This window comes from Symphalangus syndactylus, chromosome 1 (assembly GCF_028878055.3).
Source record: "Symphalangus syndactylus isolate Jambi chromosome 1, NHGRI_mSymSyn1-v2.1_pri, whole genome shotgun sequence".
In the NCBI taxonomy this organism is placed as follows: Eukaryota; Metazoa; Chordata; class Mammalia; order Primates; family Hylobatidae; genus Symphalangus; species Symphalangus syndactylus.
In genome coordinates, this window is record NC_072423.2 from 113,844,698 (window position 1) to 113,870,915 (window position 26,218).

At 42.0% G+C, this 26,218-nt stretch overlaps 1 protein-coding gene across 6 annotated transcripts in view; it reads left to right on the forward strand.

The window, feature by feature from the left end:
- Positions 1–26,218, forward strand: part of SETD2 (SET domain containing 2, histone lysine methyltransferase) — a 155,986-nt gene that overhangs the window by 6,469 nt on the left and 123,299 nt on the right. The window contains exon 1 of one of the 6 annotated variants that reach the window (XM_063609084.1): positions 12,069–12,178. The exons of the other annotated variants lie outside the window; for them this stretch is intronic. The gene's annotated coding sequence lies outside the window, so the exon portion shown is untranslated. Of the gene's footprint in view, positions 1–12,068; positions 12,179–26,218 lie in introns of those variants that run through there. 6 annotated transcript variants of the gene reach the window in all.

A 26,218-nucleotide genomic window follows, 5' to 3' on the forward strand; every position in this document is an offset into this window, starting at 1 on the left:
GTGTAACTTTTATTGAAAAAAATCTGTGTATAAGTGGACCTGCACAGTTCCAGCCCATGTTGTTCAAAGGCAAACTGTATTGTGGTTTTTATATAATCTTGAAATATGTTTATCATTGTATCGAAATCCTCTAGATTGAGAAGCACATACTAAACAATATGACACATTGGTTTTTTCCCCTCAATATAATTGGCTTCCTTTGCAATCATATGTATTTTATGCATTAAAAAATATTAGACTGAGAAGGAATCTACAAGCTTCATTAGATTGCCAAAATGGTATAGGGCACAAAAAAAGTTAAATCCCTGGGCTCTGGAGACAGAACTCCTGGTTTAGAATCTCATCTCTTTTACTTAATTGCTTTGTGAACCTAGGCAAATTTCTTAATTACTCCTTACCTATAAAGTAGGGATCATGGTAGTATCATCTGCAAAGGGTTTTATGAGAATTTAAGAATTAGGACAGTGTTAGTTTCTTTTTTTTTTCCTTTTTTTTTTTTTTGAGATGGAGTTTTGCTCTTGTTGCCCAGGCTGGGGTGCTATGGCACGATCTGGGCTCACCACAACCTCTGCCTCCTGGGTTTAAGCGGTTCTCTTGCCTCAGCCTCCCGAGTAGCTGGGATTACAGACATGCGCCACCATGCCTGTCTAGTTTTGTATTTTTAGTAGAGGTGGGGTTTCTCCATGTTGGTCAGGCTGGTCTCGAACTCCTGACCTCAAGTGATCCACCCACCTGGGCTTCCCAAAGTGCTGGGATTACAGGCATGAGCCACCACGCCCCTGGCCAGTTCTTTTATTGTTAGTATTGAATGGAACAAGTTGGCTAGAAAGAACAGTACTTACAAGGCACCATGATGTGAAAGTATGGCGAATTTGGTCAAAAGAAAGTTTAACTGGGGAAGAATATTTCAGCATGTTCAAATGAGATACAAAGCAGTCAGGATAGTCAGATTCTCTATTTTTTATTTTTAGGGACTTGTTCTGTTGTCCAGGTTAGAGTACAGTGGCCAGATTATAGCTCACTGTAACTGAACTCCTGGGCTCAAGTGATTCTCCCATGGATCTAGGACTGCAAATGCCCACCACCACTCCTGGCTAATTTTTTTGTTTTGAGACAGGGTTTCGCTCTTGGCCAGGCTGGAGTGCAGTGGCGCGATGATGGCTCACTGTAGCCTCAACTTCCCAGGCTCAGGTGATTCTCTCACTTCAGCCTTCTGAGTAGCGGGGACTATGGGCACATGCCACCATGCCCAGCTAATTTTGTTTGTAGAGATGGGGTTTCACCATGTTGCCCAGGCTGGTCTCAAACTCCTAAGCTCAAGTGATCTTCCTGCTTCGGCTTCCCAGAAGTGCTGGGATTATAGTTGTGAGCCACTGCACCTGGCCCTGGCTAATTTTTTATTTTTTGTAGAGACAGGGTTTTGCTCTGTTGCCCAGGCTGGTCTCAAACTCCTGCCCTCAGCTTCCCAAAGTGCTGGGATTACAGGTGTGAGCCACCAGGCCCAGCAAGTCAAATTCTTATAATTCATGTTAGAATGGAGAAGATAGAGATACCTTAGGAAGCCAACTGAGAGAAAGTATCATGTGGTTACCAGATTTCATATATGATCTGGACGTTTAGTAGCTTTATAGCCAGTTGAATCAATTTTTTTGATAAGAGAGAGATAGCTTTGTAGTGATGGAGGTATGGTGCTACAGGCCAGGTTACCTTCTTTGGGCTACTGAGGTGCACAGGAAGCCAATATAGTACTTGGAGGGTTTGCTGGTAAGTATGGAAAGCCTGTTGAACTATCCTAGTGCTTAGGCTAGGGTATACCTCTTTAATATTCATTTCCCTCTTTGCCATTTGCTTTTGCTACATTTTAGGCATACCATTCTCCTTTTATTGACACATTATGTCTTTAGAAAAGTATCAAGCAACTGTTGATACAATTGTGTTTTCCTAAGAATTGTCTCCAGTTGCCAAGCCATATTTTATACATGCAAGATTATCAGTCATACTTTCCTAGTTTCCTTAGCAGGACTTTGGTGTTTCCAGATCTTCTCAGTCATTTTTCACTGTAGTGACTCATTGATTTAATTTATTCACTTAAAATTTTTTTTAATACATTACAATTTATTCTGTAATAGATATTTGTAATAAATTTTCTCAACCCTAATATTCATTGTTGTTCCATGAGCATTGTCAGGTTTTGGAGGGAAGCAGGATGGCCAGCCTGGGTTTGAGAATCAAAAGTTGACCAGCTTCTCTGTCCATAAATCTACTACGTGGCTCTGCTGGAGCCTCTCTGAAACTATCCTGGTTAAGAGGCTGCTCAATTTGCTAATTGTTCTTTGCTCAGTTTCTTAAAAATGTTGACTAGCTTCATTTCTGTTAATTCTTCCAAGAGTACTGTAGAGTACTTGATTTTGTAATACACTAAGAACTATTATTGTAAAACCCTGAGAGATAGTTTATATTGTAAACTAAGCCGTTTACACCTAAGTCACTGAAATCAGGTTAGAATGTTTTTCTGACAGAAAAAAAAACAACAAAAACAAAACACTTTTTTATGTGTGTGTGAGACAGGGTCTCACTCTGTCACCCAGGCTGGAGTGCAGTGGCACAATCTTGGCTCACTGCAACCTCTGCCTCTGAGGCTCAAGTGATCCTCCCACCTCAGTGTCCTGAGTAGATAGGACTACAGGCACACACTACCACACCTGGCTAATTTTTTATTTTTTGTAGAGATGGGGTTTGCCATGCTTCCCAGGCTGGTTTCCTGACCTCAAGGGATCCACCCACCTCAGTCTCCCAAAGTGCTGGGATTACAGGTGTGAGCCACTGCGCCTGGCAAAAAACACTTTTTATTTTGAAAAAACTTTAAACTTTCAGGAAAGTTGCAAGAATAGCACAGTAAATTCCCATAATGTACTTTTAACCTAGATTAACCAGTAATTGGAATTTTGCCACGTTTGTATTACCTTTCTATATTTAAAAAAAAGTTTTATTTACTTTTGGCAGAACCTTTTGAGAGTAAATTGCAGGCATCATGATCTTTCTTTCCTAAATATCTGATAGTATTACCTAAGAACAAGCATTGTCTTAGATAATCAGTGTACAGTAATCAAATTCAGACATTTTAACATTTGTAACCCTGCCATTACCTGATATATATTTTATACATTTTGCCAGTTGTCCCAAAGGTGTCTTCTTTTTTCAATCTAGTATTAACATTGCATTTAATTGTCATGTCTCTTAGTCTTTTTCAGTCTCTGAGGATAACTTTAAATTTGTCTTGGAAGTGCTTTATTACTATGTACTAACCATGAATGTGATATTTTAAAAACAGTAACAGGGTCTGATAGTATGTTTAAGTTTTTTTTTTTTTTGAGATGGAGTCTTGCTCTGTCGCCCAGGCTGGAGTGCAGTGGCGCAATCTCACTGCAAGCTCCGCCTCCTGGGTTCACACCATTCTCCTGCCTCAGCCTCCGGAGTAGCTGGGACTACAGGCACCCGCCACCACGCCCAGCTAATTTTTTGTATTTTTTTAGTAGACACAGGGTTTCACCGTGTTAGTCAGGATGGTCTCGATCTCCTGACCTTGTGATCTGCCCGCCTTGGCCTCCCAAAGTGCTGGGATTACAGGCCTGAGCCACCGCGCTCGGCCAATGTTTTGTTTTTTTAATTACCACAACAATAAATGTTTATTGCAAAAGGGTCAGACAATACAGATGTTTATAGAAGAAAAAGTAAAAATCCTCCCTGAGTATCTCTTCTCTGCGCCACCTCTCCAAATACCACATCCAAGAACTTAATGTATTTTTTGAGATCTTTTCCTTTTGTTTGGTTATTTTTTTACACAAGTGGAGTCATACTACTATACGTATTTTTCTGCCTTTTTCCTACATTCTGTATTTGTTTCCATTTACATATAAGATAAGCTTATCTTTCTTTCTTTTTTTTTTTTTTTTTTTTTTTTTGAGATGGAGTCTGTCTCTGTTGCCCAGGCTGGAGTGCAGTGGCGCAATCTCGGCTCACTGCAACCTTTGCCTCCTGGGTTCAAGCGATTCTCCTGCCTTAGCCTCCCAAGTAGCTGGGACTATAGGTGCGCACCACCACACCCAGCTAATTTTTATATTTTTAGTAGAGACGGGGTTTCACCGTGTTGGCCAGGATGGTCTCCATTTTTTGACCTTATGATCCACCATCCTTGGCCTCCCAAAGTGCTGGGATAACAGGTGTGAGCCACCGCGCCCAGCCAAGACGTGCTTATCTTTTTAAATAGTTGAACAATATTCTGTAGTATGGATGTACCATGTTAAGTTGTTTGATTTTCTTAAGATGTCTGGTTAGTATGTTAGGCAGTTTAAAAGAGCCTTAGGACATATTGTGCTATGTGGAAGGTGTCTCTTTCCAAATGTATTTCTCCACAGAGTGAGTATTTCTGGTTATGATGGTGTTTGGGGGATTTTGTTTAGAGTTTTAAAAAAAATCCCGTACTTATTTCTGTTTGTATATGGTACTGATGGATTAAGCAGGTAATTTTTATTCCTGCCTTACTTTGATTAGTTACTTGTTTCTTTTAAAAAGAAAACTGAAGGCATTTAAGTGGGATCTCTTTTTTTTTTTTTCTTTTTTGGATCAGGGCCTCCCTTGTCACCTAGGCTGGAGTGCAGTGGTATGATCCCAGTTCACTGTAGCCTCGAATTCTTGGGCTCAAGCAATCCTCCTGCCCCAGCCTCCCAAGTAGCTGAGACAACAGGCATGCGCCACCACACCTAGCTAATTTTAAAATTTTTTTTGTAGAGATGGGAGTCTCACTATGTTGCCCAAGCTGGTCTCAAACTCCTGGCCTCAAGGAATCCTCCCATCTTGGCCTCCCAAAGCATTGGAATTACAGTGCTGGGCACCCCTGTGCCTGGCTTTAAGTGGGGAGTCTCTTGAAAATGGTTGGTTTGAGGCTGGCCAACAGAGCTAAGACAAAATTTGATAGGTTTGTTGTTGTCGTTTTTCCATAGTTGGACTTACACAGTATTTGGAAGTCTCTCATTCAAATGAAAGGCAATTACCTTGTATAATTTTTGGTTAATTACCTTGTATAATTTTTGGTTAATAAAAATTGTGTAATAAAATGTTGTATTTGAGTCTCTTAGCTTTGAGATTTGTGTAAATTTACTTTGTTTAATTTGGTAGTGTTTGTTTTTTAATTTTTTAATTTTAAAAATTAGATACTCACTTCACTGGTTCTCACTTCACTGCCCAGGCTGGTCTTGAACTCTTGGTCTCAAGTGATCCTCCTGCGTCAGCTTTCCAAAATGCTAGGATTACAGGTGTGAGCCACCATGCCTGTTTTTTGTGTTTTTGGTCAAGCTAATGGTTACTTTAGTCTTTTTTCCAGCTGAGCAAACATATTGTCATTTCATTGGAGGTTTAAGATAGGTCTGAATTCCCATAGTTGCTTTTTATTTTAGAATGCTTTTTCTGTCAAATGCTAACATCTTGCAAGTGAAAATATCCTTGGGATGATGTGGGTGTTGATAAGACTGCAATTGTGTTGGCAGGCTTCTGGGAGGTCTGCTTACTGGGAGCACTGCTTCTGGGCTTGCAAGAACCTAGAGCAAGTAGTGGTTTCCAATTGTAGTTCTTCCTGTGGCCCACTTCCCTGCCAAGTGTGGTTGGACCCTCTCTTTGGGGAGGACTCTATCGTAATCAACAATATTTGCTTCATGTTTAGCTCTTTGTGAATCCATGGTCTAACTTGTGTTTTGAGCCTTCTGTCTGATATTTGGCCTCATGATGAATAGTTATTAATTACATACTCTATTTGAGGAAGCAGAAAATGCTAGGTTTAAAGTTTAAATTTTTTATGAGTTTTGTGTGAATGTAAAGTGGAGCAAATACTGTTTTTCATAAATTATATTAAATGACTAAAAACTCTTTCTATAGAAATCCATTTATTCTGGCCTTGAGCACACACAGACCTGGTTGAAAATACATCTGGTTAAAAATTGCCTGGTTAAAAATATGACTCTTCTATTAATTTATCAATACTCGATTGGAGGATCAGCTCTAAAACATAAGCTGCACGTTTTATGGTACTGGTTCTGTGCTGAAAATGTAGTTAAGAATTATCTGTAGTAAAGGCAAATTTCTTTGAGGTACAATACAACATTTTAGAAATCGGTGAAAATCTCTAAGTTTGCCTCAAGGTAACCATAATAGGTATATTTTCAAGCTGAAGCTTACCGTGTCTATTGAGGAACAAAAACAAAACAACTTTTGTTGTCGTACAATTATTCAGGAAACCAGTTGTCACAATTATGAAAAGTATAGTATACTTTTTGGCAGATTAATCTAGCAGTTTGTGTAAGGAAGTAGTGTTACTAGCTGATATGAACACCTTGAACACATTCAAACAGTAATGATTGAATATAAAAAGAGTGTTCTCCCAGTTATAGTTTTGCTCATATGAATTAGGGAGATGATGAGATTTGCAAGAAATACGTGGTGCTCTTCTTTCTTTGACTACCTATTTTCTTTCCAAACTTTTTATTTTATTTTATTTTTTTGAGACAGAGTCTCAGTCTGTCTCCTAGGCCGGAGTGCAGTGGTGCGATCTTGGCTCTCTGCAACCTCCGCTTCCTAGGTTCAAGCAATTCTCCTGCCTCAGCCTCCCGAGTAGCTGGGATTACAGGCGCCTGCCACCATGCCTGGCTAAATTTTGTGTTTTAGTAGAGATGGCTAGGCTGGTCACAAACTCCCGATCTCAGGTGATCCACCCGCCTTGGCCTCCCCAAATGCTGGGATTACAGACGTGAGCCACTGTATGCAGCATACTCTTAGTAGAGAAGATCATGATGGTGTCAGGATATGAAATTGGGAGCAGGAGTTAGAATCTGTGATAGGACTTTTTTTCCAGTTGTGCATATGTGTGCTGCACAATATTTTTGTTAGCTGTGTGCTTTTTTGAAATGTACCGATTGCTTAAGCATTTTTATTTTCATCAATGCTATTTCTTCATGGAAGTTTTTAAAAGATATGTTTTTATATAGTTATTTTTATAATTCTGTAATTTTTAAGATGCTTTGGGTGATTGTTAATACGAAGTATCAAGAAAGGCTAACATTTCATTGAAGACTGGCTATCTTAGCATTCATCTATTCTCATTAGACCTGTTTGGTTTTGTTGCTTGGACCTAAGGGATTTTGTAGATCCATGTATCAGAAAATTCAAGGCCCATGATGAATATATTATAGAATATGTTCTTCTCTTTTAGTGGAGGAATCCTAGTAACTAGTAGTTGGGTACATGGTAGTACAAGCTTAGTAAATGTTTGAATTGACCTGATTCTTTGTAACGATCATTATTCTAATTTGATTACCAGCAGCATTGTTAATAATTGCCGACCTCTGGGCCGGGCGCGGTGGCTCACGCCTGTAATCCCAGCACTTTGGGAGGCCGAGGCGGGCGGATCACAAGGTCAGGAGATCGAGACCATCCTGGCTAACACGGTGAAATCCCGTCTCTACTAAAAATACAAAAAATTAGCCGGGCGAGGTGGCAGGCGCCTGTAGTCCCAGCTACAAGGGAGGCTGAGGCAGGAGAATGGCGTGAACCCCGGGGGGCGGAGCCTGCAGTGAGCCGAGATCGCGCCACTGCACTCCAGCCTGGGTGAAAGAGCGAGACTCCGTCTCAAAAAAAAAAAAAAAAAAAAAAAAATAATTGCCGACCTCTATGATAATACATTCTTTTCTTTTTTCTTTTTCTTTTTCTTTTCTTTTTTTTTTTTTTAAAGATAGGGTCTGTCTCTGTCGCTCAGGCTGAAGTGTAGTGGCACGATCACGGCTCACTGCAGCCTCAACCTCCTAGCCTCAAGAAATCCTCCCACTACGCCTAATTTTATTTATTTATTTTTTGTAGTGACAGGGTCTTGAACTCCTGGGCTCAGGCAATCTCCTTACCTCAGCCTCCCAAAGTGCTGGGATTACAGGCGTGAGACACTGTGCCCAGCCTATTACCAGACATTCTTAAATTAACTATAAGATTAGGACAGACGTCAGGGAATTGAGTGGTATGTGTTGGGCTAATGGCAGTGACTTGGTGCTCATAGCACTTTTTATGCTTCTTCTGTTGGTATGCTAAGACCACTTTTTTCTCCCAGCCTTTTCAGTTGTTTTGTACTTGTGTATTTTCCAGGATGGGTAATCCTTAAACTAAGGGTAAACTGTACTTTACCCTTGTTCTGTTGACTTTCTATCCAAATTTCTCAGATCAATAATCTCATTTATCTCTTTATAAATATTACAGGCAAAATATTACGGGCAAAAAGGAAGTGAGGAACCTCAGATGCAGTGGTAAATCAAAGGATATTTTTGAGGCCACGCACGGTGGCTCATTCCTGTAATCCCAGCACTTTGGGAGGCCAAGGCGGGCGAATCACGAGGTCAGGAGATCGAGACCATCCTGGCCAACATGGTGAAACCCCGTCTCTACTAAAATACAAAAGATAAATTAAAATTAGCCGGGCGTGGTGGCAGGTGCCTGGAGTCCCAGTTACTCAGGAGGCTGAGGCAGGGGAATTGCTTGAACCCAGGAGGCGGAGGTTGCAGTGAGCCAAGACCGCACCACTGCACTCCAGCCTGGTGACAGAGCGAGACTCCGTCTCAAAAAAAAAAAAAAAAAAAGATATTTTTGGATATACTAAAAGACACTGAAAAATGATAGAAAATTTAGTACTCCAAAAATAGAGGCTTTTGTTCTTCTCTAGGGTAGCTGATACTTTTTATACCTAGCATACAAAAAAATTCAGTTTTCTAAGTCTCTCAGTTTCTAACTGTATGAGGCAATTAAAAACGTTATATTTAAACTCTTTTCATTATATCGAGCCTTTTAACCTAATGTTTAGAACAACTAGCTGAGATTGAACTCTTGAACTCTTGACAATTTATTCAGCTAACATTTGTTGAATGCCAGACCTGTGATAAGGATACAGAAGTAAGCACAATGTGCTATGGCAGGGATATCTGACTTCGATTGGGATGGGGATCAGGTGGGCAATCAGGGAGGGCAGCCCAGAAGAATACCTGAACTTAGTCTTGAAGAGTAGGACTTAGGCAAAAATGGAGTAGGCAGATGGTAGAGGATGTTCTAGGGCCACATTATGGGGGAGGATACAGAGAGAGGATTAACCCTATGCCCATGTCCCCTTCAGTTTTTAACTGAGTATAAATTGCTGAGTGCTATAAGAGGTGTCTAGTTTAGGGAGTCCTTTTACTGTATCTAATAATTCCTCATTTCTGTGGCTCCCAACTTTTTTTTTTTCCCCTTTAGCTTGCTCATTGTGACTTGCCATGACTGTGATTTTAAAAGGGCAGGGGAGCTAGTGCCTCTAATTTTATAAAGGGAAGAAAAGGAAGTCCAAGTAAGTATAGGTTGTGCTCAGTAGCTAGTTTAGTGGCATATCAGAACTTGGGTAATATTCATTTACCAGTTTGTCCAAAACTGACTTTTTAATGATGTTAAGGAATAACATTTAGGATAGCTGCCATTCATAAACAACTGGATTTCTGTATTGAGTTACTTGTTTTCCTAAAGGTCTTCAGAATTGACCTTGATGTACTTACAATTGTTCAATTTGGAGGGTGCAGGTGATTCTGTATTTGAGTTGGTTCTTTCCTCTGACTTTGCAAATGTATATGCTGGAGGATTAAGAGTATGAATATCATTCAGCAAAAGGTAAGCTGGATATGGGGACCATTCAGATCTGCCTGTTTGTCTGTCCTGGTGCCTTAAGTAGTCTGAAATCTTCATTGAAAATGAGCTTAATCCCATATGAAACTCAAGCCTTCATTCACCATTATTCCATATAGTGATCCACCCGCCTCAGCCTCCCAAAGTGCTGGGATTACAGGCGTGAGCCACCATGCCTGGCCTATGGCCACTTTTAAAAAGGAAACTTGTATGTAAGTTGATTGGATGTCTATAAAGTTTTTCCTACTGGAAAATGGGGTTTTTATTATTCTAACCTCAGTTCTAAGTCAAATATCATTAATTTAAGACCCTAATTAATGATTGTCTGATTCAGAAATGTGCATTTATTTGAAGTTCATTTAAAAACCCGTGCTCGTTCTAGAATAGTATAGAGGTAGAAAGAAGGTCTAAAAAATTGGAGAACACTTGAACACAGATTGTACTTTGAAATTTCCCTGTTAGTTTTTGTATTTTTTGTCTTCATTAAAAGAAAGTTTGAGGGGAGTAACATTGTTCTGTTTCAATAAAGTTTCAGGGCCAGGCACAGTGGCTCATGCCTGTAATCCGAGCACTTTGGGAGGCTGAGGTGGGTGGATCCCCTGTGGTCAGGAGTTTGGGACCAGCCTGGGCAACATGGCGAAACCCTGTCTCTACTAAAAATATAAAAATTAGCCCGGCGTGGCGGTGGGTGCCTGTCATCCCAACTACTTTGGGAGGCGGAGGCAGGAGAATTGTTTGAACCCAGGAGGCAGAGGTTGCAGTGAGCTGAGATCACGCCACTGCAATCCAGCCTGGGTGACGGAGCGAGACGCTTTATCAAAAACAACAACAACAATAACAACAACAAAAAACACAACCAAAAAGACAAGTTTCAGTTTGGTTATGTTATAGTTGAAGCCTAGGTTTACTAAAATATATTTTTAGCCCACCAATGAGTATAATACTTTAATTTTGTAAGAGGGTTCTAAGCATACCTTTATGAACAAGAGTGCAGAAAGTGTAGGAGCTGAAAGAAAATATCTTTTTTTTTGAGACGGAGCCTTGCTCTGTCGCCCAGGCTGGCGTGCAGTGGTGTTTGTTCACTGCAAGCTCCGCCTCCCGGATTCATGCCATTCTGCTTCAGCCTCCCAAATAGCTGGGGCTACAGGCGCCCACCACCTTGCCCAGTTAATTTTTTTTTGTATTTTTAGTAGAGACAGGGTTTCACCATGTTAGCCAGGATGGTCTCGATCTCCTGACCGTGATCTGCCCGTCTCGGCCTCCCAAAGTGCTGGGATTACAGGAATGAGCCACCGCGCCCGGCCTAGAAACTATCTTAAAAAATGACATGCTGGCCGGGCACGGTGGCTCACACCTGTAATCCCAGCACTTTGGGAGGCCGAGGCAGGTGGATCACCTGACGTCAGGAGTTCGAGACCAGCCTGGTGAAACCCTGTCTCTACTAAAAATACAACAATTAGCTGGGCGTGGTGGTGTGTACCTGTAGTCCCAGCTAGTTGGAAGGCTGAGGCAGGAGAATCCTTTGAACCGAGGAGGCAGAGGTTGTAGTGAGCCGACATCACGTCACTGCACTCCATCCTGGGCGACAGGGTGAGACTGTGTCTCAAAAAAAAAAAAAAAAAAAAAAAAAATGACATGCATTGGCTAGACTCGGTGGCTCACGCCTGTAATCCCAGCACTTTGGGAGACTGAGGAGGGAAGATCACCTGAGGTCAGGAATTCGAGACCAGCCTGGCCAACATGGTGAAACCCTGTCTCTACTAAAAATACAAAAAAAATTAGCTGGTGTGGTGGCGAGTGCCTATAATCCCAGCTACTTGGGAGGCTGAGGCAGGAGAATTGCTTGAACCCGGGAGGCAGAGGTTGCAATGAGCCGAGATTGCGCCACTGCACTTCAGCCTGGGCAACAGAGTGAGACCCTGTCTCAAACAAACAAAAACAAATATGTTACAGCTCTCATTTATTGAGTGTAAACTCTCTGCCAGGCACTATGTGAAGGAATTTTTTTGAAGACAGGGTCTCACTTTGTTACCTAGAGTGGACTAGTAATGCAAACCTGGCTCACTGAAGTTTTGATTTGCTGGACTCTCAAGTGATTCTCCTGCCTCAGCCTCCCAAGCAGCTGGGACCACAGGCAAACACCAGTATACCTGGATAATTTTAAAATTATTTTGTAGAGACAAGGTCTCTCCATGTTGCCCAGGTTGGTTTTGAACTCCTTGCTTCAAGCAGTCATCTCGCCTTGGCCTCCCAGAATGCTGGGATTATAGGCATGTGCCATCATGCCTGGCCTATATGAAGGAATTTTTTTTTTTTTTTTTTTAGACGGAGTCTCACTGTGTCGCCCAGGTTGGAGAGTAGTGGCATGACCTCGACTTACTGCAACCTCCGCCTCTGGATTCAAGCGATTCTCCTGCCTCAGCCTCCCGAGTAGCTGGTATTAGAGGTGCCTGCCATTATGACTGGTTAATTTTTGTATTTTTAGTAGAGACGGGGTTTCGCCATGTTGGCCAGGCCGGTCTCGAACTCCTGACCTCAGGTGATCCGCCTGCCTCGGCCTCCCAAAGTGTGAGGATTACAGGCGTGAGCCACCACACCCGGCTATATGAAGGATTTTAAATAGACACTCATTCTCTTTTTAAAGTAATTATAGTACTATTTCAGTTTTATAGCTGGCTTCTTTGGCCTCCATTTCTTTTAGTAACTTAGGTGAAAAAACTTTGGAGTCAGTATTCAAATTCAGGTTGACTGAATATAAGAGCTTTTGCTCTTATATATTGTACTGTAGGTGGTACCTCTCCAGCTGACATTTTGAGAGTACAGGATGGGAGATAAGAGCAAGTGGGATATGCCTTCTGGACAGAGGCACTAGAAAGACCATAGCAGACAATTTTGGCTGTATAGCTTTTTTTTTTTTTTTTTTTTTTTTTGAGACAGGATATCGCTCTGTCACCCAGGCTAAAGTGCAGTGGCACCATCATAGCTCACTGCAGCCTTAGACTCCTGGGCTCAACTGATCCTCCTGCCTCAGCCTCTTGAGTATCTGGGACTATAGATGTAAACCACTATACCCAGCTAATTTTTTACTTTTTGTAGAGACAGAGCCTCGCTACGTTGTCCAGGCCAGTCTCAAATTCCTGGCCTTAAGCAGTCCTCCTGTTGGAGGCCTCCCAAAGTGCTGAGACTACAGGCATGAGCCACCACACCTGTTCAGCTGCATAGTTCCTTTTAGGTTATATAGTTCTTAAACTGTATACAGGTCTCAGCTGAATCCAAAAATGTGAAATCTGAAATGCTCCAAAAGTTGAAACTTTTTTAATGCTGACATGATGCCACAGTGGGAAATTTTACACATGACCTCATGTGAGGGGCTGCAGTCAAAACACAGCCAAGCCGGGCATGGTGGCATGCACCTGTAGTCCCAGCTCTTCAGGAGCCTGAGGTAGGAGGATCATTTGAATCTAGGAGTTCAAGGCTGCAGCGAGCTGGGATTGTTCTACTGTACTTGCTCCAGCCTGGGTAACAAAGCAAGACCCTGTCTCTTAAAAACAAAAACAAAACACAGGCATACAACACAGTTTATTCCATGTCCCAAAATTATTAAAAAATATTGTGTAAAATTACCCTCAGGCCATGTGTATAAGGGGTATATGAAACATAAACAAATTTGGTGTGTAGACTTGGGTCCAAGATAATCTGGCCCCAAGGTATCTCGTGTATATGCAGATATTCCAGAATCTGAAAAAGTTGGACATAGTTACTGTCCCAAGTGTTTTCAATAAGGGTTACTCAACCTGCAGTTTTTTTTCGTCATTCTATTTATGTTTACACATTGTCAGTTTTGATTTTTTCAGTGTTCTCACCTCTGTAGATGTTGGCATGAAAACCAGCTGCGTACTTTGACTTTTGGATATAATATTGTCTACTATTTAATTCCAAGCCATATTCTGTTATTTTTAAAATATTTATTTATTGTTTGTTTGATTGACTGATTGATTGTTTTTGAGACAGTCTCACTTGTCGCCCAGGCTGGAGTGCAGTGGTGTGATCTCAGCTCACTGCAGCCTCAGCCTCCTGGGTTCAAGCGATTCTCGTACCTCAGCCTCCTGAGTAGCTGGGATCACAGGTGTGTGCCCAGCTAATTTTTATATTTTTTGTAGACATAGGGTTTTAACCACATTGGCATGAACTACTGGCCTCAAGTGATCCACCCGCCTTGACCTCCCAAAGTGCTGGGATTACAGTTGTGAGCTACCGTGCCTGGCCTTATTTCTTTTTCTGGACTTACTTATTTTTTATTTTTTTTTTGAGACGGAGTCTCGCTCTGTCACCAGGCTGGAGTGGAGTCTCGCTCTGTCACCAGGCTGGAGTGCAGTGGCGCGATCTCGGCTCACTGCAACCTCCGACTCCCTGGTTCAAGCGATTCTCCTGCCTCAGTCTCCCGAGTGGCTGAGACTGGGACTATAGGCATGCACCACCACGCCTAGCTAATTTTTGTATTTTTAGCAGAGACGGGGTTTCACCGTGTTGGCCAGGATGGTCTCGATCTCTTGACCTCGTGATTCGCCTGCTTTGGCCTCCCAAAGTGCTGGGATTACAGGCATGAGCCACCACACCCGGCCGGACTTATTTATTTTTATAATTTTTTTAGAGACAGGGTCTCACAGTGTTGCCCAGGCTGGTCTTGAACTCCTGGGGCTCAAGTGATCCTCCCGCCTTGGCCTCCCAAAATGTTGGGATTATAGGTGTGAGTCACTGCACCTGGCTTCTGATATTTTGCCCTGTGTTGTTTCTGTGAGGTGTACATTTACTTTGTCAGCTTGGAGTAGTTCTTTGTCATAGAGCATAAGATTTTGCCTCCTCAAGTGAGCTGTTTATAGCACTTAAGTTTTGTCTCTGATTAAGTGGCTAGAAACTTGACAGCTAGAGCTGTGGGACAACTGCATTTTCTTAAGTTCTGGTGTAATGTGGCCGGGCGCGGTGGCTCATGCCTGTAATCCCAGCACTTTGGGAGGCCGAGGCGGGCAGATCACGAGGTCAGGAGATCGAGACCATCCTGGCTAACATGGTGAAACCCCGTCTCTACTAAAAGTACAAAAAATTAGCCGAGTGTGGTGGTGGGTGCCTGTAGTCCCAGCTACTCGGGAGGCTGAGGCAGGAGAATGGCGTGAACCCAGGAGGTGGAGGTTGCAGTGAGCCAAGATCGTGCCACTGCACTCCAGCCTGGGTGACAGCGAGACTCTGTCTCAAAAAAAAAAAAAAAAAAAAAGTTCTGGTGTAATGTAACTTGACATTTGAGATATAAAACCAATGGGATAAAGTTCTGATAAAAGTTTGTTTTATAGATCAACTAGCTTTATTATATGAATATACAGTTATATACTGTTAGTGTTTAATAATGAGCAACTTACAGAAATTAAAAAGATCAGTAGACTAGATAGCAATTCTAATCTGCAAAATGATGTTCAAAAATACTCTCATTTTTCTGTTTACCTTAAGAGCACAAAAGATAACTTTTGCAGAAAATGAAAATTTAGCACTGTAGTGCTTTATCCTAAAAGATTACAGATAGGTGGAAAGTGGATTTAAATATTCGGAATATTACTATTTCTCTCCTTCTTGAACACAGAACAATTTTATGTCTAATTTTGTTAAGGTTTTTTCCCCAATAAAGTTTTTTTGTTTTGTTTTTTGAGATGGGGTCTTGCTCTGTTGCTCAGGGTGGAATGCAGTGGTGAGATCGTAGCTCACTGCATCCTTGACGTCCTGCGCTCAAGCAGTGGTCCTGTCTCATCCTGCTGAGTACCTGGGACTATAGGCATGCACCACCACACCTGGCTAATTTTTAAATTTTTTTGTAGAAATGGGCTCTCACTATGTTGCCCAGACTAGTCTTGAGCTCCTTGGGCTCAAGTGATCCTCCTGCATCAGCCTCCCAAAGTGCTGGGATTACAGGTGTGACCTACCATGCCCAGCCCCAACTTTCATTTTTCCATTTTGAAAATAATAAGCCAATGAGCCAGGCGTGGTGGCTCATGCCTGTAATCCCAGCACTTTGGGAGGCTGAGGTGGGGCAGATCACCTGAGGTCAGGAGTTCAAGACCAGCCTGGCCAACATGGTGAAACCCCGTCTCTGCTAAAAATACAAAAAATCAGTTGGGTGTGGTGGCAGGCTCCTGTAATCCCAGCTACTCAGAAGGCTGAGGCAGGAGAATTGCTTGAACCCAGGAGGTGGAGGTTGCAGTGAGCGAGATTGCGCCATTGCACTCCAGCCTGGCCGACAAGAGCAAAACTCCATCTCAAAAAAAAAAAAAAAAAAGACAATGTATATATGGTATTCCCCTTCCGCACCTCTCCCCACCACAAAGCCACAAAGTAGCATACTAAATTTACTGTTTTGTTTCTTGCTTTTTTTCCTTAACAGTACATTCCGGAGCAGTATACAGGGATCTTCATTATGACCTTTTATTTTAATTTAATTAATTAACTTAGAGTTAGATTCTTGCTCTGTCACCCAGGCTGGAGTGCAGTGGCACCATGTCATCTCACTGCACCGTTGGCCTCTGGGGCTCAAGCAGTCTTCTTACCTCAGCCTCCCAAGTAGCTGGGACTACAGGCGCACACCATCACACCTGGCTAATTTTGCTTATTTTTTGTAGAGGCGAGGTCTTACTATGTTGCTCAGGATGGTCTTGAACTCCTAGCCTCAAACAACCCTACTGCCTCAGCCTCCCAAAGTGCTGGGATTACAGATGGGGGAGCTACCACGTCCAGCCCATTATTATGATCTTTTAGATCAAAGTTCGTAATTAGAACTTTTTGGAGTTGCATACTACCACATTGAACGGATGTACCAGGGTTATTCAGTCACTGTTACAGCCTTTTACTAGCACACAGCCTTTTGCAGTTTATTTTAACCTTTTTCTGTATGAAATTATGTATAGTGGTGCATTCAGTGCATTGTAATTCACAATCATCCTACATTATCATTTGGCTTTGCCTTGTAAGAAATATGTGTTTCAAGTGTTTTTCTTAAGGTATGGATAGCTTTTACCCTACTTGTAGTTGTGTTAGTTGACTTGAAACCTTTTCCTTCTATACCTCAAACATTAATTACAATTAAAATAAAAGCTTAAACTCTTTACCAAAACCAGAACTTAAACGATGGCTATTTTTATTGCATTTAAGCTTTTGTTCCATAAGAGTACTGAATTGTTTTTTAATGTGTTTTGATTTTGGTCGGGTGGTAACATGCTAGAAACTTTTTAAATTGTTGTACTTGCTATGTTACTAAAATAGAAAGCAGCCCACACATATTTTTTATTTTTTCTTTATAACAAAAGAAAACTTGTGAAACATGAAATAATAAAATTATTTTCAGAAGCATTTTTAGTATTAACATGAAAGTAAGCAGTTACTTATGATGGAAAGAGATCTGAAATATGTATAAAAAGAGAGACCTTGTCTTTCTCATGTCTTTCCATTTAATCACATCACAGGTTTTATTTTCGTGTTTTTATTTAGAAGGTGGGTTTTTCAGAGCTAATTTGCATGAAAGGCTGTAATTTGAAAGAGCTGTTTTTGTATTCTCATTTAATGTGGTTAAGCAAGAGTAGGACAGGAAGGCTGATATAAGTACTTAGTCTGGTACAATACAGGATAGGTACAGTTTAAACATTAACCAACCGGGTGCGGTGGCTCACACTTGTAATCCCAGCACTTTGGGAGGCTGAGGCAGGCAGATCGCTTGAGCCCAGGAGTTTGAGACCAGCCTGGGCAACATGGTGAAACCCCGTCCCTACTAAAAATTCAAAAATTAGCCAGGCATGGTGGTGTGTGCCTATAATCCTAGCTACGTGGGAGGCTGAGGTGGGAGGATCACTAGAATGGGGCGAGGGTGGGGGGTGTGAGGTTGCAGTGAACCAAGATCATGCCACTGCACTCCAGCCTGGGTGAGGGCAGTGAGATCCTGTCTCACAAAAAAAAATATTAACCAAGAGAGCTTAGAGTCTACAGTCTAATTATAATAGTCTAATTATAACAAGCCATCTCCCTCAGAAACCTATCTCATATCTTTCTTCGTATTCGATACTTAGAATTTTTAATTTTAATTTTTTTTTTTTATTTGAGACAGAGTCTCGCCCTGTCACCCAGGCTGGAGTGCAATGGTGCAATCTCAGTTCACTACAACCTCCACCCCACTGGGATTCAAGTAATTCTTGTGCCTCAGCCTCCCGAGTAGCCGGGATTATAGGTGACTGCCACCATGCCTGGCTAATTTTTGTATTTTTAGTAGAGACAGGGTTTCACCATGTTGGCCAGGCTGGTCTTGAACTCCTGACCTCAAGTGATCCACCCACCTTGGCCTCCCAAAGTGCTGAGATTACAGGCGTGAGCCACCGCACCTGGCCAGTCAACTCTTTCTCTGTGATTCATTGGCTTGTAGTAAAGATGAATTTCAGCATTTATGCATATTTATCTTTTGAGGCTTATTTGGTATTGGGGGTTTTCCTCTCTCACTTTTTGCTAATGAGGAAAACAAATGGATAATTGAAAAGATTAACTCAGAGTAATGAATAAAATTACTGGAATTCAATTGAATACAATAATCTTCAACACTGGGCTCTAAAATGTTCAGGTTAGGTCACCCGACGTTCCAACTTACGGGTTTTCGAAAAAGCAGATGGCTTTAACAGGTGAATATCATACACTTTACGTAGGTATTCTTGTGTATCTATTTGGCAGACAAGTAGAGAAACATTTCCGGCATAAATACAATTGTTAACATTTGGGATTATAGTCTTAACCTTTCCTCACTGATTAGAATTCTGTAGTGACACATTTGAAATTAGCTTTGTTAACAAAGTCACTTCTTGTTAGAAGTGACTTTTTTAAAGAAAATAAGTTAGCTTTACTCACTTGTGTAGTAATTCCACATTAAAAGAAAGTTTCAGCTATTTTTGGGGTGTAAGAATAGTTGGTAAGTATGATCAAGTTATTTTTTTCTAGATTTAGTCGGTATACATTGATCAGTAGGATTCTCTGTATGTTTGAGATACTATACCAGTTGAAGATGTGGACTTAAACAAGTGAGAAGGAGTGCTTGTATATCAAGTCTAGTCACGCTAGTTCAGGTTAGCATACTTATTCCAAAGTGCTTTACCTGAAATTTCCATGTCTTTGATAAAGTAGTGTATCACTCATAGCTTTATTGACCACATAAATAACATATATTTTTCATCAGTGTTTTTTTTTTTTTTAATTCACTTGTCTTCACGTGTCCTTGTTCTTAGATGAGAATGCGGCAAATTTCATAAATTTTATGGCCTATATATCTTGCTTTTTCTACCTGTCAGTTTTGAGATGTTTCCTCCCTCTTTTCCTTTAAGAATTGCTTGAAGTGAGGAAGCTAAAAACTAGTACAGTTGTTAAGGAGTTTCTTTGATTCAAAAAGTAACGAGAACATATGATAGGAACGGGAATGTTAGGCCCAGGGGAGATTATATAATAAAGACAAGATGTTGCCATTGTCTCTTTGAAATTTAAACTCTATATGGGGAGAGAAGAACAATAAATACAAGTCAAGGCTGTATGTGATTGTCAGATTTTAAAGTATATGCTGTAGGAGTTGAGTTTAGTAGTAATATCTGGAAAGGTAAGAAAAGGATAGGAAAAGGCATAATAGTGCTGAGTACCTAGTAGACATGCAGATAATTGTCAAAGGAAGGAAAGGCTTTAATGGTCCCTGAGTGGATTAAGGTAGATATGGGGGTGATGTGGTATGTGTGTCGTGTGGAGGCTGAGAGGGAGGAAGGTGGTAAAACGAGCAATATGAAAAATAATTTGAGAGCTTGGGCAAGATAAGTGAGCCCCTGTCTCTATAAAAAGTTAAAAAAAATTAGCCAGCTGAGGAGACTTGGGAGGGAGGATCGCTTGAACCCAGGAGTTTGAGGCTGCAATGAGCTATGATTGTGCCACTACACTCCAGCCTAGACTCTGGGTGACAGTGGGTAACAGAGCAAGACCCTGTCAGAAAAGAAAGAAAGAAAGACGTTGAACAAGACTGATCTAGAACTTAAAAGAGACCACCATAGCTATTGAGATTCCTTCTGGGGAGTAGTGTAAAAGCAGCTTAACTAGGTAGGAAAATGATAATCCCAGCAATTTGAGAGGCCGAGGTGGGCAGATCACTTGAGACCAGGAATTTGAGACCAGCCTGGCCAACATGGTGAAACCCCGTCTCTATTAAAAATACAAAAATTAGCCAGGCTTGGCTGGGCGCGGTGGCTCACGCCTGTAATCCCAGCACTTTGGGAGGCCAAGGTGGGTGAATCACCAGAGTTTGGGTGTTCAAGACCAGCCTGACCAACATGGAGAAACCTCATCTCTACTAAATATACAAAATTAGCCGGGCTTGATGGTACATGCCTGTAATCCCAGCTAATCGGGAGGCTGAGGCAGGACAATCACTTGAACCTGGGAGGCAGAGGTTGTGGTGAGCCGAGATCGCACCATTGTACTTCAGCCTGGGCAACAAGAGTGAAATTTCATCTCAAAATCTAATAATAATAATAATAATAATAATTAGCCAGGCATGGTGGCTAACACCTGTAATCCCAGCTACATGGGAGGCTGAGGCAGGAGATTCGCTTGAACCTAGGAGGTGGAGGTTGCAGTGAGCTGAGATCGTGCCACTCTACTCCAGCCTGGGCGACAGAGTGAGACTTGGTTTCAAAAAAAAAGAAAGTGGGCCGGGCACGGCGGCTCACGCCTGTAATCCCAGCACTTTGGGAAGCTGAGGCAGGTGGATCACGAGGTCAGGAGATCGAGACCATCCTGGCTAACATGGTGAAACCCCGTCTCTACTAAAAAAATACAAAAAATTAGCTGGGTGTGGTGGCGGGCGCCTGTAGTCCCAGCTACTCCGGAGGCTGAGGCAGGAGAATAGCGTGAACCCGGGAGACGGAGCTTGCAGTGAGCTGAGATCGCGCCACTGCACTCCAGCCTGGGTGACAGAGTGAGACTCCGTCTCAAAAAAAAAAAAGGAAAAAAAGAGAAAAAAGAAAGTGATAATACTGTAATTCCAGTACTTTGGGAGACTGAGGCGGGTGGATCACCGGTGGTCAGGAGTTCGAGACCAGCCTGGTCAACTTGGCAAAACCCCATCTCTACTAAAAATAAATAAAATTAGCTGGGCGTGGTGGCGGGTGCCTGTAATCTCAGTTACTTGGGAGAATGAGGCAGGAGAATTGCTTGAACCTGGGAAGCAGAGGTTGCAGTGAGCCAATATCGCATTATTGCACTCCAGCCTGGGCGACAGCAAGGTTCTGTCTCAGAAAAAAAAAAGTGATTATAATGTCAAATATTTATTGAGTGCTCCCTGTCTTCTAAGTGGTGCTTTTGGCAGTTAAATGCAGCTGTAAACAAGATAAAACCAAATCTCTGTCCTAAAGAAGCTTGTATTTGGCCGGGCGCGGTGGATCACAAGGTCAAGAGATCGAGACCATCCTGGCCTACATGGCGAAACCCCGTCTCTACTAAAAATACAAAAATTAGCTGGGTGTGGTGGTGCATGCCTGTAGTCTCAGCTACTCGGGAGGCTGAGGCAGGAGAATCGCTTGAACCCAGGAAGCAGAGTTTGCAGTGAGTCGAGATCACGCCACTGCAATCCAGCCTGGTGACAGAGTGAGACCCCATCTCAAAAAAAAAAAAAAATAATAATAATAATAAGTGCTAGGAATAAAATAAGGTACTATAATATAGAATGATGGGAGAATCTCAAAGGAAATAACATTTGAGGTGTCATCTTTTTAAAAAAATTATTTTAGATTCAAGGGGTACATGTGCATGTTTGTTACATGTGTATGTTGCATGTTGGTGGGGACTGGGCTTCTAGTGTGCCCATTACCCAAATAGTAGTGAACATTGTACTCACTAGGTAATCTTTTTTTTTATTTTTTTATTTTTATTTTTTTTAGATGGATTCTCGCTCTGTTGCCCAGGCTGGAGTGCAGTGGCGTCATCTCGGCTCACTGCAACCTCTGCCTCCCGGGTTCAAGTGATTCTTCTGCCTCAGCCTCCCAAGTAGGTGGGATTACAGGCACCGGCCATCATGCCCAGCTAATTTTTGTATTTTTGGTAGAGACAGGGTTTTGGCATGTTGGCCAGGCTGGTCTGGAGCTCCTGACCTCAGGTGATCCACCTATCTTGGCCTCCCAAAGTGCTGGGATTACAAGCGTGAGCCGCAGCACCCGGCCCCGGTTAGGTAATTTTTCAACCCACTGCCCTATCTTTTGGAGCCCCAGGTGTTAATTATTTCCTTCTTTATGTCCATGTGTACCCATTGTTTAGCTCCCACTTACAAGTGAGAACATTTAGTATTTGGTCTTTTGTTTCTGAGTTAGTTCACTAAGGATAATGGCCTCCAGCTCCATACATGTTGCTGCAAAGGACATGATTTCATTCATTTTTATGGCTGTGTGAGGTGTCATTTTATTATCGAGAAGCAGCAGTCTGGTGAAGATCTGGAGGGAATGGTATTCCAAGAAGGAACAGCAGGTGAAAGGGCTTTGAGCCAGAAATTATCTTGGAATGTATGAGGGACAGAGAGAAGGCTAATGTGGCTAAAACCTAGAGAATGAGGAGGAGGGACTATGGAAAGAGGTAAGGTCAGAAAGAGGATAAGCAGGTATGTGGAGTGGGCTGTGAGTGAAGAGAGAAAAATTAAGGACAAATGAGGCTTTGATCTGAGCAATTGGGTAGATGGTAGTATTACTGTCATAGGAACGACTTGGGGGAGGACTGAATTAGGTATATGGGATAATTGTCATCAGTTCAATTTTGACCATGCTATATTTGAGATAAATAGGAGGTATCCAAGTAGTACCCAAAAAGGAAGTCCCTATTAGCTGGATGGGTGGGAGGAGCCAACAAATGAGATTAAGGAGGAGTAGCAGTGAGGAGGGTAGGAAAAACTGAAGAATGTGGTCTGTGAAAGCCTAGGAAAGAAATTGATCACTAGCTTTAAGATGCTGGTCTAGTAACTTATTAAAAGCTGTTTGGCTAATGAGAATGAATAGAGAGGAGAGAGAGAGAGACTGATGATAGAGGAGAGGAAATAAGTAGAAAATGGAAGTCCTTGAGGCAAGAGGATAGGACACTGAGCAAAGTGGTGAGATCATCAATTGAGAGTGATCATGGAGATCATGGTGATAGAGATTTGGGGTAGGGGAATGTGTGAAATAGGCATCTGGGAGAGTAAGGGAACAGAGTGGCACAAGCCATAGAGTTAGTAAATGGCAGGGATAGGGTTCTGACCTAGGTATCAAAGTTTGATTTTTTTTCTGTATTAAATTGCCACCCCTAGGCCAGGCATGCCTGTACTGGCTCATGCCTGTAATCCCAACACTTGGGAGGCCAAGGCGGACAGATTGTTTGAGCTTAGGAGTTCTGAGACCAGCCTGGGCAACATGGTGAAACCCTGTCTCTACAAAAAATATAAAAATTAGCTGGACATAAGTGGCGTGTGTCTCTAGTCCCAGCTACTCAGGAGGCTGAAGTGGGAGGATAGCTTGAGCCCGAGAGGCAGAGGTTGCAGTGAGCCAAGATTGTGCCACTGCCTCCAGCCTGGGTGACAGCCAGGTCCTGTCTCAAATTTAAAAAGCCACCCTAACAAGCAAAGTAATAAATACTAAAGGTGTGTTTTCATAGAGAATCAGAAAAATTGAGACCAGGTGAGCCCAAAAGTGAAGCTTAAAAGAAAGCACCTTACTAGGCTTTTCTACTCATGGCAATTATTATTTGTTACCTTGTATTATAGTTATTTGATGTACCTCTGTGCCATGTTACTTCAAGTAAGTATAAAATTCCTGGTGGGGTAGAGACTGTGAACTGACATTTTGCCTTTACAGACCTAGCACTGCTTTTACAAGGTGGATTCTTAAATAATTATTGAACAAATAGCCTCTGATTGATATGAGAAGTGATACTTACAGTTAAGTGTTGCCTTTCTAAAATGTCATTCAGGCCGGGTGCGGTGGCTTACACCTGTAATCCCAGCACTTTGGGAGACCGAGGTGGGTTGATCACTAGAGGTCAGGAATTCGAGACCAGCCTGGCCAACATGGTGAAACCCTGTCTCTACTAAAAATACAAAAATCACCCATGCGTGGTGGCACATGCCTGTAATCCCAGCTACTCCAGTGGCTGAGGGAGGAGAATCACTTGAACTCGGGAGGCGGAGATTGCAGTGAGCCAAGATCGTGCCACTGCACTCCAGTCTAGGCACCAGAGTGAGACTCTGTCTCAAAAAAAGTCATTGAGCGGCCGGGCACGGTGGCTCACACTTGTAATCCCAGCACTTTGGGAGGCCGAGGCGGGTGGATCACGAGGTCAGGAGATCGAGACCACGGTGAAACCCCGTCTCTACTAAAAATACAAAAAATTAGCCGGGCGTGGTGGCGGGCGCCTGTAGTCCCAGCTACTCGGAGAGGCTGAGGCAGGAGAATGGCGTGAACCTGGGAGGCGGAGCTTACAGTGAGCCGAGATTGCGCCACTGCACTCCAGCCTGGGCGACAGAGCAAGACTCCGTCTCAAGGAAAAAAAAAAAAGTCATTGAGCAGTGCATCAGCATGGTTGTGTGCTACTGAGATATGTTCTGATGCAGTTTTCACGTTTGCCATAAGCCCAGGTCACTCTTGGTAGTTAGCTAGGACATCTATTCCCTACCAAAACTCTAGCCTACAGAAGGATTGGCTCAGTGTGAGGTTTGCAAATGTGTATGACCATAGTCCAAGCAGAGAGCTAGGTAGATGTGACCTTTTGTGATAAAAGTTTTAATTTTAAAGACTTCTGCCTGATGCATATTTCTAGATCACTGAAGATTGGAGGAAGTTTAACTCTTGAATATATAACGCCATAGGTGCTTAAATGTGTAAATGTCAAAACATGCATGACTTTAACTCATTCATTCTAAACTTTTTCCCCCCACAACAGATGCTTCCACCTGTACTTGCTGGGAAGCAGATCAAGGATTTAGAAACCTAAAATTAAAACAAAACATGAGGTATAGTGTAGGATGGGGCAGTAGAAGCAGTGAAATTCCTCATTTCCTAATGGTGAAGATAATCACTTAGTAATTGAGAAGAGTTCCCTGCCAGTATTTCTGTTTCTGTCTTGCTTTGGGCAGGGGACAACAAGCACCTTTCTTCTAGGAAGTTAAGAGTACTGCTATCCTACCTCTGAGCTAGGATATGTTAAAAGCAATATTATGAAATACTCTTTGGTTTGTAATTGGTGGCTTCCTTTCTTTTGTTATCAGTTTTCCTGTCTTTGAGTTTTCTCTTCACAATATCGTTACCCCTATAATCTCATACTCCAGAGTCTAGTTTTTATGTAGCTTATTTTTATCAGTGCTTACCAGAATATAAATTTAGGAAGATTTGAGGTAATGTTTTTCCAGCTGAGGCTCTAGGATTTCCGAGGGTCCACATACTCTCTTTTTTTGAGACAGGGTCTTGCTCTGTGGCCCAGACTGGAGTGCAGTGGCGTGTTGTTGGCTGACTGCAACCTCTGCCTCCTGGGTTCAAGCGATTCTCATGCCTCAGCCTCCTGAGTAGCTGAGATTACAGGCATGTGCCACCACGCCTGGCTAATTTTTGTGTTTTTAGTAGAGATGAGGTTTCACCATGTTGGCCAGGCTGGTCTCCAACTCCTGGACTCATGTGATCTGCCTGCCACGACCTCCCAAAGTGAGCCATCACGCCTGGCCCACATATTCTTAAGGGTTGGGGATTCTGTGAGAATTTTTAACAGCTTTTCATATTTGATTATCTTTAAGTTTAAAAAATAATTACAGAATGGTTTAAAAGATAGAGATTTCCACTGGGTACAGTTGCTCATGCCTGTAATCCCAGCACTTTGGGAGGCTAAGGCGGGAGGATCGTTTGAGCTCAGGAGTTTGAGACCAACCTGGACCACATAGACCCCTGTCTCTACAAAAAATATATATTAAAATATATTTTTTAAAACACAGAGATTTCCTATATACCCTTCACCCAGATTCTCGAGATAAGAACATTTTACCACATTTGTTTTGTCATTCTTTCTTTATAGACATGTATGTACACATCATTACTTTTTTCCTGGAATGCTGGAAATTTGCAGACACAATGCCTCTTTACTCCTATATCCTCAAATGCGTATTTCCTAAAAACAAGGTTACAATGATCAAATTCAGGAAATTAATATTGATACAATATTATTTTCTAACCTACAGACCTTAAAAATTATTTTGACAAGTTTTAAGTTTAAAATTCTCTGCAATGACAGTTTTCAAATGAAATAAATTTTAATAGGCTAATTTTTGTTTTCTGTCAGAATTCTTGAACTGTGATCTGTTCTTATATGTCTGACAGTTTTTTTCTTTAAATGAGGCCTATACTACACTCAAGTGTAAGAAACACTGTATTTTAGTTTTAGTAAGAAA